We start from the raw sequence: 8,199 nt of genomic DNA on the forward strand, positions 1-8,199 counted from the left end.
GGAATTGTCCTTTTGAGTTCCATGTCCTGCATTATCTCTAGTGGGTTCTCATTGTACTCCTCTAGAGGACTATTGGTATTTGGTGGGCATATGTTATTTTGGTTTTTCATGTTGTTATTTTTTCTCTGTGATTTTGGCATGTGAGTTTCTTTTGTAGTTTCTGATTCTTGTGTGAGACTCAAGCCTTCAAGTTTAGGTATTCTTCTTTTTTGAATCTTATGTGTCTTTGTGGTTTACTTTTTGGGCATGAAAAGCTACTTTGTCTAAGCTTCCGGTTCTCTCTCTTGATTTTATATTGGAGTGGCCAGATTGATTTTGTCTTCAGGAGTTCCCAGAGGCCCAATTCAGATGAGGGTCAGATGACTTCAGGTTTTCTCCTAAGGCCTGGATCCCTCCAGGACCGATTTTGGCCTCAGGAATTTGGGGTTGGACTGGCCTGGGAGCCTGGCCCAGAGAAGATGCTGGTCTAGGGCAGCTGGTGGCCATACCACCAAAAGATGCAAAGGCAGATGGGGCAGGAAGAGGCCCCAAGGACTCCTGTGGACTGCACTGAGGAGCTGGGTTGGTCTGGATGCAAAGGATCAGGAAGAGGAAAGGTCAGCTCCCAAGTCCAAGAAAGAGGATGGCAGGTGTTGCAGGCCTGGAGAAGTAGGGGGAGTTGAGGGTGGGGCCAGGTCCAGAAGCAGTGCTCCTGGGGCCCAGAGAAGGCCCTAAGTTGGTCTGGATGAAAAGGGTCAGGAAGCAATATTGGTTCCCCAGGTGTCTCAGGCCCCAAGACTAGGGATGGGTAGGCCCCAAACTCGGAGGAGAGAATGGCGGGGGAGATGGGAGGGTGAATGGGAGTGGGGGAGTCAAGGCACAGAGCGTGCCTATGGACTTACCCCAGAGAGAGGACTGTGGGTGGGAAAGAGCCAAACAGCAATTTTTAAAATTAAAAGTTTAATACAGTGCAATTCAAAAGTATTCACATTTGCTTTTTAGATGCTGAGGAATGTAAATGGGAAATTTTACAATTCTTTTTTTTTTCCCTATAATAAAACTATTGTTTAATATAAGGGTAGAAAACTTCCATAAGGGTGGAAACTTTGTACATTCAGTAAGCAAAAGCATCTCAGTTTGTAACATACAATAGTCATAAATCTCAGCCAAGATATTTCAGGCAGGGGCCTTTGGGTTTCATGGTATAAAAACAGACATAGGGCATAGTGCTGTGCCTATTGTACATTCAGAGTCAAGGCTGTGATGAAGTCTCATGATGAACCACAGGAAACAACACCAGAAATACCTCTGATTCATTATAGATTTACATTTGATCCAAGTTTTGGTCATTGGGATGCAAGGGCCATCAGTCACCCACTTGGAAAACAAAATTTTTTATTCATAAAATCACTTACTAATCTTGTTTTAATTGTTTTTTCTTTTATATCAACTTTTAAAAAATTATTTACTTAATAACCATATGATTAGAAGACACACTTCATTTCAGCATTAACATAGTCAATAACAATATCCAGATTAAGATGCACCTCTTTCAAAATTGGCTGTAAATTTTTAGGTTCACAGTTGAATTAATACAGTTATACATTACAGTACTCAGTATAAACCCTATAAGATATAAGATATAAAAAGGTTTTAACCTTTAAAAAAGATCTCCATTTCATTATTAAAATACATGGTTTCATACAGAAAAATTCATTTGTTTAAATGCTACTAACACTTAGATGTTTGCACATGCATCTCTAATCTCTATGAATCTGATTATTACTAGTCACCATCGGTTACTTTCTGAGATCCACCTGAACATGGATATAAAATCATCTGGTAGATTTCAGTGGTAATGTGTTTCACCTCAACTAATTAACATGAGCAAATTTTTATGTTTCTTCCTCAAATACAACTCATTTTTTTTGTTTGTTGTTTTTTTTTTTGTGTATTTCATACAGAACATTCCAAAGAATATTATTCACCTATACACCTACATCCAAAATGGCACCCTCACATACTCCCCTGACTCCCCACTGGAACCCATATACTCTGTAATCCCTGTTACTTTCCACTGTGATGTCAGTGCCCCTGGCCCTTCTCCAGTGCTTGTCCATCCACTGAATCTAGTCAGCCTATCTAGAGTTCCTTGTTTTAGGAAGATCAGCTCTTCCTCATCAAGCAGCAATCAGTTGCCAATATTCCTTTAGATAAGATTGGGGTCTGCTGTTCATTTTCCCATTTCTATGCCAGGTTATCATCTGGGAGTCTCTTGGGCCACCCTGACCAGCAACTCAAAGGAAGGTATCCCCTGTGTGGCATTTTTTTCTTGTTGCATAGCTTTTAGCTATATACATGGACTCAAAGAATTATACTGATCCCTTTAATCTTTGGCTACAGTTTCCTTTTGGGTGTTTAAAACCATACAGTTGGCCCAGATCAATCAATTTATTTTTAATCTTAAGGTTGTTTGAGGATCTGTTCCTCAAGTGTAACATGGGCTTGGGAGGAGCCCCTGGCTCCTTTCTTTTACCAGTTCCATCTTTGTGAAGGTAAGTCAAAGGTCCTGCTCAACCGTGGCTGGCTTCACTTGGAAGCATGGAGGAAATGTTTCCCCTGTGTTGACCCTCCTCTTTGTAGACTGGATACTGATTCAAGTCCATTTCATGGGGTCTCCATGGCCTCCTTGATCAAGAGGACTGGTGACTCACCACAGTTACAGGACATTTTGAGAGATGCTCATAGTCCTCTGGAGCTTAGTCGACCTAGGAGGGCAAGGAGAAAAACTGTCCTTTATATCACTCTGACCAAATTAGTATAGGCCTCGAAATATTGTTGTTAGACACCCAAGAAGGTTAATTTCACCAGTCTGGTACTTTTAATTACCATGTGCTATGTAGATAAAGCTTGGGCAAAGACCAAACATTCTCAGATAAACCTTGCCTAGACATGTATTATATTCCTTGAGCTAGTTGTATGTATAATTTGTCAGTAGGTTGTTTGATTAATATGGTTCCCTCTGGTTTTTAAAAATGAGCTAGGCATTCTTTGTCTCTCACATTGTCTAACCCTTACACTGTGGTTTCCCCATTTAAAGTACCCCCATTTTCCCCACTTCTCCGTTAATAATATCTTTCTCTAGTTGTCCCACCTCTCTTGAGATCCTTCTTTCCCTTTACCCCCAAGTTTCCTTGTATAACCCTCCCTCTCCCCCTTTAAAATAACCCCATTTTTATCCATATCTCCCTTATTAATGCCTGTTTCCTACTTTTCTTCTCTTTCAAATTCTATCTTTCCATTTACCTTCCCTGGGTCCATTTCATTATCCTGGTTCCTGTAGTTATGTCTGGATACATACTCACTTATAAGGATTTGGTGCTAGGATCCACATATGAGGGAGAACATATGTCGTTTTTGTTTTTTTTTTTTTTTTTTTCTGAGTCTGTGTTACTTCACTTAATATAACAGTTTCTACTTTCATCCATTTACCTGCTAATTTCATGATTTCATCTTTCTTTACTGCTGAGTAAAACTCCATCGTATAAATTAACCACATTTTCATTATCCACTCGTCAATTGACAGACACTTAGGTTGATTCCATCTCTTAGCTATTGTGAAAAGAGCAGCAACAATCATGGATGGACAAGTGTCTCTGCAAAAGGATGAGTTCTTTGGGTATATGCCAAGGAGTGGTATAACTGGGTGAAATGGTAGGTTCATTTGTAGTTTTTTTAAATTATTTATTTAATAACCATATAATTAGAAGAAGCACTTAATTACAACAGCATTGACATATTCAATAACAATTTCCAGAGCTAAGATGCATCTCTTTCAAAATTGGCTGTAAATTTCTAGGTTTACAGATGAATTGATACAGTTATACAATATTGTACACTGTATAACCCCTGTAAGACATAAAATTAAATGAGGTTTTAAACTTTACAAAAGATCTCCATTTCATTATTAAAATACACAGTTTCACACAGAAAAATTCATTTTTAATACAATTGACACTAAGATGTTTGCACATGCGTTTCTAATCTCTATATATATCTTATTATTACTATTCACAGTTGGTTACTTTCTGAGCCTCTTGGCATCTGAGCATGGATATAAAGTCATCAGGTAGATTTCAATGGTATTTTTTCTTATTTACTTATACATCTACTTCCCAGGTAGCACCCTCCCATAGCCTCCCTCACCCCACTAGAGCCCTTATACTCTGATATCCCTGCTATTGTCTGCTGTGTTATCCCCACCCCCAGCCATTCCCCACTACTTGCCCTTCTGGTGAATCTAGTCAGCCTATCTAGAGGTCTTTGTTTTAGGAGGGTCAGCTATTCTTCATCTAGCGGTAAGTTGTCTATATTCTTTTGGATAAGATTGAGGTCTGCTGTTCATTTTCCCAGTTCTATGCTGGGTTACTATAGGAGGAGGCTCGAGAGTATCTGCCAGTCCCCGGACCTGGAGGCTTTTGTTCAGGTGTGCCACTCTTCCGCAGTTTACTTCCTCAAACTGCTAACCTGATATCTGCCACCCAGGCCAGAGACTGATGAGGTGGCGGCCGCACCAGTGATCGTCAGACAACTCAGCTTGCGGGACCAATGGGGGAGGAATAAGGGTATAAAGGAAAGCCCTTTGTATGCAATAAATGAGCTTGCTTGCTTACTGCACAGTGAGTCTCCTGGAGTCTGTGTCAATTCTGTGCCTACTTTCCTCCTGCCCCCAACAAGTGGTCCCTTGGCAAAAGGCAGCACCTGCAGACAACCAGCAACATCTGGTACCCAATGCTTGAACCCCCATGCTGGCATGGAAATTGAGCTCCCTTGGGTTATCGTTTCTGTGGTGCTCTCCGCTTACGTTTCCTGGGCCACAGTCTTCGCTCTCTGCTGTCGTGATTTCCTCAACAGGCCCTGAGCTCATCGCCACTAAGGCGCTATCCTGTTTCCTTCATTGACCATCTCCTGGTCCCCTTCAGCTGTTTTGTAAGCCCTTTCCAGGTTTTATGGTTTTGTCTGTCTGTTCGTCTGTTTGTCTTCTGTAGGGAGGCACATATTTTCATTTTCGGTCCACCTGGCATTTCCACATAAGGACTGATCATCCAGGAAACGGACCGACAGGAAATCTCCTGACAGGTTTCCTTCGACTGGAGACACTCTGTGGGCATACAGCTGTGGCCTAATGAACCACGGAAGTCCCCCACTAAGCACGGGACACTCTGATCCAAAACCTCTATGTTGTTTCCTCTCCTCCTCTCAATCATGGGTACCTTCCTCTCTCACTGTAAAGAGCCTTGAATTACTGCCCTTAGCTCCCTGCTTGTCACACGTGGCCCTAAAGTAAAAAAGATAGAATTGGATCAATTTTGGACTGAGGCCTCGGTTATTGCCCCATGGATCTCTCCCAAGAACATGTGGGATCCAGACATGTGGATGAGGGTCCTTTTCCTTACTAGAATATGAGAGGTTCAGGAAAGTAAGGGACCGCCGGGCATCCTTTGTTCCCATCCTCCTTGGTATCTTGGGCTGCCTCAGGTCAGGGTCCATCGAAGACATCTTAAAGTCATTCAGTGAACACTGCGATACACAAAAGATGGCAGCCTTCTCCATTCAGACACCGCCTGGTGTGCCATTGAATGATGGCTCTGATGGGGAAGAGCCACTAAATCCCCTGTCCAAGCCCCGTTGTTCCACTCTTCCTTAAGAGCCTCCCTGCGACCCTACCCCCGCCACCTATCTACCCTTGGGGGGGCTCCCTGCTCCTCTGCTGCTGTCTCAACCCACTGCCCCTCCGGAGTCCTTTCCTACTCCCTCTGTGCCGCCTCCACCTGTGCTTCCTGCTCCGGCACTGTCCTGCTGCAACCCCACTCTTTCCACTTTTGCTTTCCCTGTCAATGTAGGTCCTAACGTGGCCAGTCAGCCCTGGGTTCCTACTCCTCTTGCAGACCTTTCTCTGATTCATAAGGCTGCCAATGAGTCTAGCCCAGGCTCCCGCTACTTTGAACAGGTCCTCCACCAGTGAGCAATGCAACTACAAACCCACTATGACTGGTACAATTTGACACTATAATCCACAAAAACAACTTTTAAACTCCGACAGGGGCAACCCTCAGCCCCAACAATAAGAGGGACATGCCAGTTGCCAGGGGTCTTCTGGACGCTTCCCATGTTTCCACACTCTCCTATGCTGACAATCTTCCTGGAAAGAACTGCCGTTAAAGGCTTGGTGGATACTGGAGCTGATGTTACCATTCTTACTAAGCCTTCTGTTTTTGAGCCTTCTGTTTTTCTGAGCTGGTGCTCGGCCTATGACAATCAGCCTGAGACACAGGCCTGACTTAATATTCAATATGGTCTCAATATCATCCTGGACATGCTTACTGGCCATGGTCAATACATTGACCCTGTCTCCCAGTCCACCATTGACCTGTATACCAATTATCAACAAGTCTCTGACCTGGCCTTCAGGGCTCTAAAAGTTTGCACCCCCTGTGACCTCTCTGCATACTTCCGCAACCTCATTCAGAGGTCCAATGAGTCATTCACTGATTTCCTTGCTAGGGTCAATGAGGCAGTTGAGAAGAGGGTGAAAGTGGGTCCCACCTGAGATATGCTAATGAAACAGCTTGCCTGGGAGGGCCTTAATGCCCCAACTCACAACGTGATCACCACAGTGTATAGTGACGACATTCACAAGTGGGTAATGACAACCAAAGATCTTAATCCAGAGAGCGGCCTCATTGTCACTCTCATGGCCTCATTGGAGGCTCTCCTGTCCAAAGAAAAATCTGACAACACTGGTACTGGCCCCCCAGATAGGTCCTGCTGGGGGTGTGGCCAACCCGGCCATTTGCGACAGGACTGCCCTAAGGCTCGTCCTTGCACTAGGTGCCTTAAGTGCAACAAGGGCTTCCACTGGGCCAGAGACTGCCACTATAATCCACAAAAACAACTTTTAAACTCCGACAGGGGCAACCCTCAGCCCCGACAATAAGAGGGACACGCCAGTTGCCAGGGGTCTTCTGGACGCTTCCCATGTTTCCACACTCTCCTATGCTGACAATCTTCCTGGAAAGAACTGCCGTTAAAGGCTTGGTGGATACTGGAGCTGATGTTACCATTCTTACTAATAATGAGGCCCTCTGCTTTCCCCATTGGAAATTTAAACCTGGCCCACCTGTTACTGGTGTGGGCGGCCAACTACCCACTCGATCCATGGTGTATTCTGTTCATTGGAAAGACTTAGATGGTAATCAAGGCCACCTCCATCCCACTGTTGCAGACATGCCCCATAACGTTTGGTGCCATGACCTACTGGAGGACATGGGTGTTGTCATTACAACGGATGACAGGGCCTTCTATGAGGATGTCATTGCCCATGATTCCCTGGGCTTGTCAGGCCACTCTTTTCCTCCACCCCATCACTCCCAATCCTATCAGCCACTGCCCACCCAGGATCGGCTCCCCCTACGGTTCCCGGGCCCATCCCGCTCACATGACTCTCTGATGATCCTGTCTGGGTGGACCAGTGGCCTATTATTGAACCTAAGCTGTCTGCTCTCAAAGCCCTGGTGGACAAACAACTCCATCTTGATCATATAGAACCCTCCACCAGCAAACATAATACTCCCATTTTTGTCATAAAGAAAAAGTCAGGAAAGTTTAGACTGCTTCAGGACCTGCGAGCAGTCAATGCACAAATGGGAAAAAATGGGCTCGCTACAAGCGGGCTTGCCCCATCCTGCTGCCATTCCCCCGTCCTTTCATATTCTAATCCTGGACATTAAGGATTGCCTCTTTCAGATTCCGTTGGCCACACAAGAGAGACCCTGCTTTGCATTCACCGTATGGGAGTCCAATTTGCAGAGGCCAGCCACTAGGTATCAGTGGAAAGCCTTGCCCCAGGGCATGAAAAATAGTCCTTCACTATGCCAAATTTATGTCCACAAAGCCTTGACCAACATTCCCAAGGACATTTTTGTCATCCACTAGATGGATGACATTCTTCTGGCACACTCCTCCCCTTCTCTCTTAGAGAATACTCTCCCCGGCTTGCTTGCTGATCTGTGTGCCCTAAATCTCTGCATTGCACCTGATAAGTTACAGCATATACAACCCTTTGCTTTCTTAGGCTATAGCATTATCTCGAGGATTAGGCCCCTCTTGGCCACTCTCATTCTGCAAGGATACATACACAGTCTCTGGCCTGCAGGAACT

General features: G+C 44.5%; 1 pseudogene; it reads right to left on the minus strand.

The window, feature by feature from the left end:
• The window catches only part of LOC115072415, a 47,541-nt pseudogene extending 42,635 nt beyond the window's left edge, over window positions 1-4,906 (minus strand).
• Window positions 4,907-8,199: the final 3,293 nt, after the last annotated feature.

The sequence above is a fragment of the Nannospalax galili genome, unplaced genomic scaffold, assembly GCF_000622305.1.
Source record: "Nannospalax galili isolate Female #2095 unplaced genomic scaffold, S.galili_v1.0 scaffold380, whole genome shotgun sequence".
NCBI classification, from domain to species: Eukaryota; Metazoa; Chordata; class Mammalia; order Rodentia; family Spalacidae; genus Nannospalax; species Nannospalax galili.